The following is a 7,500-nucleotide window of genomic DNA, read 5'->3' as shown; positions in this document are numbered from 1 at the left end:
GGGAATACCAGGTGCTGTGAGCATTTTCACACTTTTTCACCTGTCAAAAAAAAAAAAAAAAAAAAAAAAAGAAGTTTTTCATTGAGATATCCCAATTTTGACCGAGCAAGTGGCGTGAAGGTACTCTTCACGAAAAGACAGTGTTTGATATAAAAAAGGCCGTTTTGACCTGGAACATTTCGCTCACGGCCATACCACCCTGGACCAGCCCGATCTCGTCTGATCTCGGAAGCCAAGCAGGGTTGGGCCTGGTTAGTACTTGGATGGGAGACCGCCTGGGAATACCAGGTGCTGTGAGCATTTTCACACTTTTTCACCTGTCAAAAAAAAAAAAAAAAAAAAAAAGAAGTTTTTCATTGAGATATCCCAATTTTGACCGAGCAAGTGGCGTGAAGGTACTCTTCACGAAAAGACAGTGTTTGATATAAAAAAGGCCGTTTTGACCTGGAACATTTCGCTCACGGCCATACCACCCTGGACCTGCCCGATCTCGTCTGATCTCGGAAGCCAAGCAGGGTTGGGCCTGGTTAGTACTTGGATGGGAGACCGCCTGGGAATACCAGGTGCTGTGAGCATTTTCACACTTTTTCACCTGTCAAAAAAAAAAAAAAAAAAAAAAAAGAAGTTTTTCATTGAGATATCCCAATTTTGACCGAGCAAGTGGCGTGAAGGTACTCTTCACGAAAAGACAGTGTTTGATGCAAAAAAAGCCATTTATACGAGTTTTGACCTGGAACATTTCGCTCACGGCCATACCACCCTGGACCAGCCCGATCTCGTCTGATCTCGGAAGCCAAGCAGGGTTGGGCCTGGTTAGTACTTGGATGGGAGACCGCCTGGGAATACCAGGTGCTGTGAGCATTTTCACACTTTTTCACCTGTCAAAAAAAAAAAAAAAAAAAAAAAAAGAAGTTTTTCATTGAGATATCCCAATTTTGACCGAGCAAGTGGCGTGAAGGTACTCTTCACGAAAAGACAGTGTTTGATGCAAAAAAAGCCATTTATACGAGTTTTGACCTGGAACATTTCGCTCACGGCCATACCACCCTGGAACAGCCCGATCTCGTTTGATCTCGGAAGCCAAGCGGGGTTGGGCCTTGTTAGTACTTGGATGGAACACCGCCTGGGAATACCAGGTGCTGTGAGCATTTTCACACTTTTTCACCCGTCAAAAAAAAGAAGTTTTTCATTGAGATATCCCAATTTTGACCGAGCAAGTGGCGTGAAGGTACTCTTCACGAAAAGACAGTGTTTGATATAAAAAAGGCCGTTTTGACCTGGAACATTTCGCTCACGGCCATACCACCCTGGACCAGCCCGATCTCGTCTGATCTCGGAAGCCAAGCAGGGTTGGGCCTGGTTAGTACTTGGATGGGAGACCGCCTGGGAATACCAGGTGCTGTGAGCATTTTCACACTTTTTCACCTGTCAAAAAAAAAAAAAAAAAAAAAAAAGAAGTTTTTCATTGAGATATCCCAATTTTGACCGAGCAAGTGGCGTGAAGGTACTCTTCACGAAAAGACAGTGTTTGATATAAAAAAGGCCGTTTTGACCTGGAACATTTCGCTCACGGCCATACCAGCCTGGACCAGCCCGATCTCGTCTGATCTCGGAAGCCAAGCAGGGTTGGGCCTGGTTAGTACTTGGATGGGAGACCGCCTGGGAATACCAGGTGCTGTGAGCATTTTCACACTTTTTCACCTGTCAAAAAAAAAAAAAAAAAAAAAAAAGAAGTTTTTCATTGAGATATCCCAATTTTGACCGAGCAAGTGGCGTGAAGGTACTCTTCACGAAAAGACAGTGTTTGATGCAAAAAAAGCCATTTATACGAGTTTTGACCTGGAACATTTCGCTCACGGCCATACCACCCTGGAACAGCCCGATCTCGTTTGATCTCGGAAGCCAAGCGGGGTTGGGCCTTGTTAGTACTTGGATGGAACACCGCCTGGGAATACCAGGTGCTGTGAGCATTTTCACACTTTTTCACCCGTCAAAAAAAAAAAAGAAGTTTTTCATTGAGATATCCCAATTTTGACCGAGCAAGTGGCGTGAAGGTACTCTTCACGAAAAGACAGTGTTTGATATAAAAAAGGCCGTTTTGACCTGGAACATTTCGCTCACGGCCATACCACCCTGGACCAGCCCGATCTCGTCTGATCTCGGAAGCCAAGCAGGGTTGGGCCTGGTTAGTACTTGGATGGGAGACCGCCTGGGAATACCAGGTGCTGTGAGCATTTTCACACTTTTTCACCTGTCAAAAAAAAAAAAAAAAAAGAAGTTTTTCATTGAGATATCCCAATTTTGACCGAGCAAGTGGCGTGAAGGTACTCTTCACGAAAAGACAGTGTTTGATATAAAAAAGGCCGTTTTGACCTGGAACATTTCGCTCACGGCCATACCAGCCTGGACCAGCCCGATCTCGTCTGATCTCGGAAGCCAAGCAGGGTTGGGCCTGGTTAGTACTTGGATGGGAGACCGCCTGGGAATACCAGGTGCTGTGAGCATTTTCACACTTTTTCACCTGTCAAAAAAAAAAAAAAAAAAAAAAAAGAAGTTTTTCATTGAGATATCCCAATTTTGACCGAGCAAGTGGCGTGAAGGTACTCTTCACGAAAAGACAGTGTTTGATGCAAAAAAAGCCATTTATACGAGTTTTGACCTGGAACATTTCGCTCACGGCCATACCACCCTGGAACAGCCCGATCTCGTTTGATCTCGGAAGCCAAGCGGGGTTGGGCCTTGTTAGTACTTGGATGGAACACCGCCTGGGAATACCAGGTGCTGTGAGCATTTTCACACTTTTTCACCCGTCAAAAAAAAAAAAGAAGTTTTTCATTGAGATATCCCAATTTTGACCGAGCAAGTGGCGTGAAGGTACTCTTCACGAAAAGACAGTGTTTGATATAAAAAAGGCCGTTTTGACCTGGAACATTTCGCTCACGGCCATACCACCCTGGACCAGCCCGATCTCGTCTGATCTCGGAAGCCAAGCAGGGTTGGGCCTGGTTAGTACTTGGATGGGAGACCGCCTGGGAATACCAGGTGCTGTGAGCATTTTCACACTTTTTCACCTGTCAAAAAAAAAAAAAAAAAAGAAGTTTTTCATTGAGATATCCCAATTTTGACCGAGCAAGTGGCGTGAAGGTACTCTTCACGAAAAGACAGTGTTTGATATAAAAAAGGCCGTTTTGACCTGGAACATTTCGCTCACGGCCATACCAGCCTGGACCAGCCCGATCTCGTCTGATCTCGGAAGCCAAGCAGGGTTGGGCCTGGTTAGTACTTGGATGGGAGACCGCCTGGGAATACCAGGTGCTGTGAGCATTTTCACACTTTTTCACCTGTCAAAAAAAAAAAAAAAAAAAAAAAAGAAGTTTTTCATTGAGATATCCCAATTTTGACCGAGCAAGTGGCGTGAAGGTACTCTTCACGAAAAGACAGTGTTTGATATAAAAAAGGCCGTTTTGACCTGGAACATTTCGCTCACGGCCATACCAGCCTGGACCAGCCCGATCTCGTCTGATCTCGGAAGCCAAGCAGGGTTGGGCCTGGTTAGTACTTGGATGGGAGACCGCCTGGGAATACCAGGTGCTGTGAGCATTTTCACACTTTTTCACCTGTCAAAAAAAAAAAAAAAAAAAAAAAAGAAGTTTTTCATTGAGATATCCCAATTTTGACCGAGCAAGTGGCGTGAAGGTACTCTTCACGAAAAGACAGTGTTTGATATAAAAAAGGCCGTTTTGACCTGGAACATTTCGCTCACGGCCATACCACCCTGGACCAGCCCGATCTCGTCTGATCTCGGAAGCCAAGCAGGGTTGGGCCTGGTTAGTACTTGGATGGGAGACCGCCTGGGAATACCAGGTGCTGTGAGCATTTTCACACTTTTTCACCTGTCAAAAAAAAAAAAAAAAAAAAAAAAGAAGTTTTTCATTGAGATATCCCAATTTTGACCGAGCAAGTGGCGTGAAGGTACTCTTCACGAAAAGACAGTGTTTGATATAAAAAAGGCCGTTTTGACCTGGAACATTTCGCTCACGGCCATACCACCCTGGACCTGCCCGATCTCGTCTGATCTCGGAAGCCAAGCAGGGTTGGGCCTGGTTAGTACTTGGATGGGAGACCGCCTGGGAATACCAGGTGCTGTGAGCATTTTCACACTTTTTCACCTGTCAAAAAAAAAAAAAAAAAAAAAAAAGAAGTTTTTCATTGAGATATCCCAATTTTGACCGAGCAAGTGGCGTGAAGGTACTCTTCACGAGAAGACAGTGTTTGATATAAAAAAGGCCGTTTTGACCTGGAACATTTCGCTCACGGCCATACCACCCTGGACCTGCCCGATCTCGTCTGATCTCGGAAGCCAAGCAGGGTTGGGCCTGGTTAGTACTTGGATGGGAGACCGCCTGGGAATACCAGGTGCTGTGAGCATTTTCACACTTTTTCACCTGTCAAAAAAAAAAAAAAAAAAAAAAAAGAAGTTTTTCATTGAGATATCCCAATTTTGACCGAGCAAGTGGCGTGAAGGTACTCTTCACGAGAAGACAGTGTTTGATATAAAAAAGGCCGTTTTGACCTGGAACATTTCGCTCACGGCCATACCACCCTGGACCTGCCCGATCTCGTCTGATCTCGGAAGCCAAGCAGGGTTGGGCCTGGTTAGTACTTGGATGGGAGACCGCCTGGGAATACCAGGTGCTGTGAGCATTTTCACACTTTTTCACCTGTCAAAAAAAAAAAAAAAAAAAAAAAGAAGTTTTTCATTGAGATATCCCAATTTTGACCGAGCAAGTGGCGTGAAGGTACTCTTCACGAAAAGACAGTGTTTGATATAAAAAAGGCCGTTTTGACCTGGAACATTTCGCTCACGGCCATACCACCCTGGACCAGCCCGATCTCGTCTGATCTCGGAAGCCAAGCAGGGTTGGGCCTGGTTAGTACTTGGATGGGAGACCGCCTGGGAATACCAGGTGCTGTGAGCATTTTCACACTTTTTCACCTGTCAAAAAAAAAAAAAAAAAAAAAAAAGAAGTTTTTCATTGAGATATCCCAATTTTGACCGAGCAAGTGGCGTGAAGGTACTCTTCACGAGAAGACAGTGTTTGATATAAAAAAGGCCGTTTTGACCTGGAACATTTCGCTCACGGCCATACCACCCTGGACCTGCCCGATCTCGTCTGATCTCGGAAGCCAAGCAGGGTTGGGCCTGGTTAGTACTTGGATGGGAGACCGCCTGGGAATACCAGGTGCTGTGAGCATTTTCACACTTTTTCACCTGTCAAAAAAAAAAAAAAAAAAAAAAAGAAGTTTTTCATTGAGATATCCCAATTTTGACCGAGCAAGTGGCGTGAAGGTACTCTTCACGAAAAGACAGTGTTTGATGCAAAAAAAGCCATTTATACGAGTTTTGACCTGGAACATTTCGCTCACGGCCATACCACCCTGGAACAGCCCGATCTCGTTTGATCTCGGAAGCCAAGCGGGGTTGGGCCTTGTTAGTACTTGGATGGAACACCGCCTGGGAATACCAGGTGCTGTGAGCATTTTCACACTTTTTCACCCGTCAAAAAAAAAAAAGAAGTTTTTCATTGAGATATCCCAATTTTGACCGAGCAAGTGGCGTGAAGGTACTCTTCACGAAAAGACAGTGTTTGATATAAAAAAGGCCGTTTTGACCTGGAACATTTCGCTCACGGCCATACCACCCTGGACCAGCCCGATCTCGTCTGATCTCGGAAGCCAAGCAGGGTTGGGCCTGGTTAGTACTTGGATGGGAGACCGCCTGGGAATACCAGGTGCTGTGAGCATTTTCACACTTTTTCACCTGTCAAAAAAAAAAAAAAAAAAGAAGTTTTTCATTGAGATATCCCAATTTTGACCGAGCAAGTGGCGTGAAGGTACTCTTCACGAAAAGACAGTGTTTGATATAAAAAAGGCCGTTTTGACCTGGAACATTTCGCTCACGGCCATACCAGCCTGGACCAGCCCGATCTCGTCTGATCTCGGAAGCCAAGCAGGGTTGGGCCTGGTTAGTACTTGGATGGGAGACCGCCTGGGAATACCAGGTGCTGTGAGCATTTTCACACTTTTTCACCTGTCAAAAAAAAAAAAAAAAAAAAAAAAGAAGTTTTTCATTGAGATATCCCAATTTTGACCGAGCAAGTGGCGTGAAGGTACTCTTCACGAAAAGACAGTGTTTGATATAAAAAAGGCCGTTTTGACCTGGAACATTTCGCTCACGGCCATACCACCCTGGACCAGCCCGATCTCGTCTGATCTCGGAAGCCAAGCAGGGTTGGGCCTGGTTAGTACTTGGATGGGAGACCGCCTGGGAATACCAGGTGCTGTGAGCATTTTCACACTTTTTCACCTGTCAAAAAAAAAAAAAAAAAAAAAAAAGAAGTTTTTCATTGAGATATCCCAATTTTGACCGAGCAAGTGGCGTGAAGGTACTCTTCACGAAAAGACAGTGTTTGATATAAAAAAGGCCGTTTTGACCTGGAACATTTCGCTCACGGCCATACCACCCTGGACCTGCCCGATCTCGTCTGATCTCGGAAGCCAAGCAGGGTTGGGCCTGGTTAGTACTTGGATGGGAGACCGCCTGGGAATACCAGGTGCTGTGAGCATTTTCACACTTTTTCACCTGTCAAAAAAAAAAAAAAAAAAAAAAAAGAAGTTTTTCATTGAGATATCCCAATTTTGACCGAGCAAGTGGCGTGAAGGTACTCTTCACGAGAAGACAGTGTTTGATATAAAAAAGGCCGTTTTGACCTGGAACATTTCGCTCACGGCCATACCACCCTGGACCTGCCCGATCTCGTCTGATCTCGGAAGCCAAGCAGGGTTGGGCCTGGTTAGTACTTGGATGGGAGACCGCCTGGGAATACCAGGTGCTGTGAGCATTTTCACACTTTTTCACCTGTCAAAAAAAAAAAAAAAAAAAAAAAAGAAGTTTTTCATTGAGATATCCCAATTTTGACCGAGCAAGTGGCGTGAAGGTACTCTTCACGAGAAGACAGTGTTTGATATAAAAAAGGCCGTTTTGACCTGGAACATTTCGCTCACGGCCATACCACCCTGGACCTGCCCGATCTCGTCTGATCTCGGAAGCCAAGCAGGGTTGGGCCTGGTTAGTACTTGGATGGGAGACCGCCTGGGAATACCAGGTGCTGTGAGCATTTTCACACTTTTTCACCTGTCAAAAAAAAAAAAAAAAAAAAAAAAGAAGTTTTTCATTGAGATATCCCAATTTTGACCGAGCAAGTGGCGTGAAGGTACTCTTCACGAAAAGACAGTGTTTGATATAAAAAAGGCCGTTTTGACCTGGAACATTTCGCTCACGGCCATACCACCCTGGACCAGCCCGATCTCGTCTGATCTCGGAAGCCAAGCAGGGTTGGGCCTGGTTAGTACTTGGATGGGAGACCGCCTGGGAATACCAGGTGCTGTGAGCATTTTCACACTTTTTCACCTGTCAAAAAAAAAAAAAAAAAAAAAAAA

The 7,500-nt window shown here is 45.1% G+C and overlaps 24 non-coding genes and 4 pseudogenes across 24 annotated transcripts in view; all 28 read left to right on the top strand.

The window, feature by feature from the left end:
• LOC140382335 (5S ribosomal RNA) overlaps nt 1-23 on the top strand; it is a 119-nt gene extending 96 nt beyond the window's left edge. Inside the window, exon 1 of the ribosomal RNA XR_011931766.1 lies at nt 1-23. This exon is cut by the window's left edge and continues 96 nt beyond it. This is a non-coding gene — a ribosomal RNA (5S ribosomal RNA).
• A 158-nt stretch (nt 24-181) lies between these two features.
• LOC140383409 (5S ribosomal RNA) lies at nt 182-300 on the top strand. The gene has a single exon (XR_011932426.1). It is a non-coding gene; the product is annotated as a 5S ribosomal RNA (ribosomal RNA).
• A 156-nt stretch (nt 301-456) lies between these two features.
• Nucleotides 457-575, top strand: LOC140382090 (5S ribosomal RNA). The gene has a single exon (XR_011931545.1). It is a non-coding gene; the product is annotated as a 5S ribosomal RNA (ribosomal RNA).
• Nucleotides 576-742: 167 nt separating this feature from the next.
• Nucleotides 743-861, top strand: LOC140383408 (5S ribosomal RNA). Its single transcript, XR_011932425.1, has one exon. It is a non-coding gene; the product is annotated as a 5S ribosomal RNA (ribosomal RNA).
• A 168-nt stretch (nt 862-1,029) lies between these two features.
• LOC140382766 (5S ribosomal RNA) lies at nt 1,030-1,148 on the top strand (annotated as a pseudogene).
• A 141-nt stretch (nt 1,149-1,289) lies between these two features.
• LOC140383407 (5S ribosomal RNA) lies at nt 1,290-1,408 on the top strand. The gene has a single exon (XR_011932424.1). It is a non-coding gene; the product is annotated as a 5S ribosomal RNA (ribosomal RNA).
• Nucleotides 1,409-1,565: 157 nt separating this feature from the next.
• On the top strand, nt 1,566-1,684 carry LOC140382334 (5S ribosomal RNA). The gene has a single exon (XR_011931765.1). It is a non-coding gene; the product is annotated as a 5S ribosomal RNA (ribosomal RNA).
• Nucleotides 1,685-1,851: 167 nt separating this feature from the next.
• On the top strand, nt 1,852-1,970 carry LOC140382765 (5S ribosomal RNA; annotated as a pseudogene).
• A 145-nt stretch (nt 1,971-2,115) lies between these two features.
• Nucleotides 2,116-2,234, top strand: LOC140383406 (5S ribosomal RNA). The gene has a single exon (XR_011932423.1). It is a non-coding gene; the product is annotated as a 5S ribosomal RNA (ribosomal RNA).
• Nucleotides 2,235-2,385: 151 nt separating this feature from the next.
• On the top strand, nt 2,386-2,504 carry LOC140382333 (5S ribosomal RNA). Its single transcript, XR_011931764.1, has one exon. It is a non-coding gene; the product is annotated as a 5S ribosomal RNA (ribosomal RNA).
• Nucleotides 2,505-2,671: 167 nt separating this feature from the next.
• LOC140382764 (5S ribosomal RNA) lies at nt 2,672-2,790 on the top strand (annotated as a pseudogene).
• A 145-nt stretch (nt 2,791-2,935) lies between these two features.
• On the top strand, nt 2,936-3,054 carry LOC140383405 (5S ribosomal RNA). Its single transcript, XR_011932422.1, has one exon. It is a non-coding gene; the product is annotated as a 5S ribosomal RNA (ribosomal RNA).
• A 151-nt stretch (nt 3,055-3,205) lies between these two features.
• LOC140382332 (5S ribosomal RNA) lies at nt 3,206-3,324 on the top strand. The gene has a single exon (XR_011931763.1). It is a non-coding gene; the product is annotated as a 5S ribosomal RNA (ribosomal RNA).
• A 157-nt stretch (nt 3,325-3,481) lies between these two features.
• Nucleotides 3,482-3,600, top strand: LOC140382331 (5S ribosomal RNA). Its single transcript, XR_011931762.1, has one exon. It is a non-coding gene; the product is annotated as a 5S ribosomal RNA (ribosomal RNA).
• A 157-nt stretch (nt 3,601-3,757) lies between these two features.
• LOC140383403 (5S ribosomal RNA) lies at nt 3,758-3,876 on the top strand. The gene has a single exon (XR_011932420.1). It is a non-coding gene; the product is annotated as a 5S ribosomal RNA (ribosomal RNA).
• Nucleotides 3,877-4,033: 157 nt separating this feature from the next.
• Nucleotides 4,034-4,152, top strand: LOC140382078 (5S ribosomal RNA). Its single transcript, XR_011931534.1, has one exon. It is a non-coding gene; the product is annotated as a 5S ribosomal RNA (ribosomal RNA).
• Nucleotides 4,153-4,309: 157 nt separating this feature from the next.
• LOC140382066 (5S ribosomal RNA) lies at nt 4,310-4,428 on the top strand. Its single transcript, XR_011931523.1, has one exon. It is a non-coding gene; the product is annotated as a 5S ribosomal RNA (ribosomal RNA).
• Nucleotides 4,429-4,585: 157 nt separating this feature from the next.
• On the top strand, nt 4,586-4,704 carry LOC140382054 (5S ribosomal RNA). The gene has a single exon (XR_011931512.1). It is a non-coding gene; the product is annotated as a 5S ribosomal RNA (ribosomal RNA).
• Nucleotides 4,705-4,860: 156 nt separating this feature from the next.
• Nucleotides 4,861-4,979, top strand: LOC140383402 (5S ribosomal RNA). The gene has a single exon (XR_011932419.1). It is a non-coding gene; the product is annotated as a 5S ribosomal RNA (ribosomal RNA).
• Nucleotides 4,980-5,136: 157 nt separating this feature from the next.
• On the top strand, nt 5,137-5,255 carry LOC140382041 (5S ribosomal RNA). Its single transcript, XR_011931501.1, has one exon. It is a non-coding gene; the product is annotated as a 5S ribosomal RNA (ribosomal RNA).
• A 166-nt stretch (nt 5,256-5,421) lies between these two features.
• LOC140382763 (5S ribosomal RNA) lies at nt 5,422-5,540 on the top strand (annotated as a pseudogene).
• A 145-nt stretch (nt 5,541-5,685) lies between these two features.
• Nucleotides 5,686-5,804, top strand: LOC140383401 (5S ribosomal RNA). The gene has a single exon (XR_011932418.1). It is a non-coding gene; the product is annotated as a 5S ribosomal RNA (ribosomal RNA).
• A 151-nt stretch (nt 5,805-5,955) lies between these two features.
• LOC140382329 (5S ribosomal RNA) lies at nt 5,956-6,074 on the top strand. Its single transcript, XR_011931761.1, has one exon. It is a non-coding gene; the product is annotated as a 5S ribosomal RNA (ribosomal RNA).
• Nucleotides 6,075-6,231: 157 nt separating this feature from the next.
• LOC140383400 (5S ribosomal RNA) lies at nt 6,232-6,350 on the top strand. Its single transcript, XR_011932417.1, has one exon. It is a non-coding gene; the product is annotated as a 5S ribosomal RNA (ribosomal RNA).
• A 157-nt stretch (nt 6,351-6,507) lies between these two features.
• Nucleotides 6,508-6,626, top strand: LOC140382029 (5S ribosomal RNA). The gene has a single exon (XR_011931490.1). It is a non-coding gene; the product is annotated as a 5S ribosomal RNA (ribosomal RNA).
• Nucleotides 6,627-6,783: 157 nt separating this feature from the next.
• LOC140382017 (5S ribosomal RNA) lies at nt 6,784-6,902 on the top strand. The gene has a single exon (XR_011931479.1). It is a non-coding gene; the product is annotated as a 5S ribosomal RNA (ribosomal RNA).
• A 157-nt stretch (nt 6,903-7,059) lies between these two features.
• On the top strand, nt 7,060-7,178 carry LOC140382004 (5S ribosomal RNA). The gene has a single exon (XR_011931468.1). It is a non-coding gene; the product is annotated as a 5S ribosomal RNA (ribosomal RNA).
• Nucleotides 7,179-7,335: 157 nt separating this feature from the next.
• On the top strand, nt 7,336-7,454 carry LOC140383398 (5S ribosomal RNA). Its single transcript, XR_011932416.1, has one exon. It is a non-coding gene; the product is annotated as a 5S ribosomal RNA (ribosomal RNA).
• The last annotated feature ends 46 nt before the right edge of the window (nt 7,455-7,500 follow it).

This window comes from Eucyclogobius newberryi, unplaced genomic scaffold (assembly GCF_026437365.1).
Source record: "Eucyclogobius newberryi isolate DKJ021-1_F unplaced genomic scaffold, fEucNew1.0.hap1 SCAF_50, whole genome shotgun sequence".
Classification (NCBI taxonomy): Eukaryota; Metazoa; Chordata; class Actinopteri; order Gobiiformes; family Gobiidae; genus Eucyclogobius; species Eucyclogobius newberryi.
Note: the sequence above shows the minus strand (reverse complement) of the source record. Positions and strands in the feature narration are given on the sequence as shown.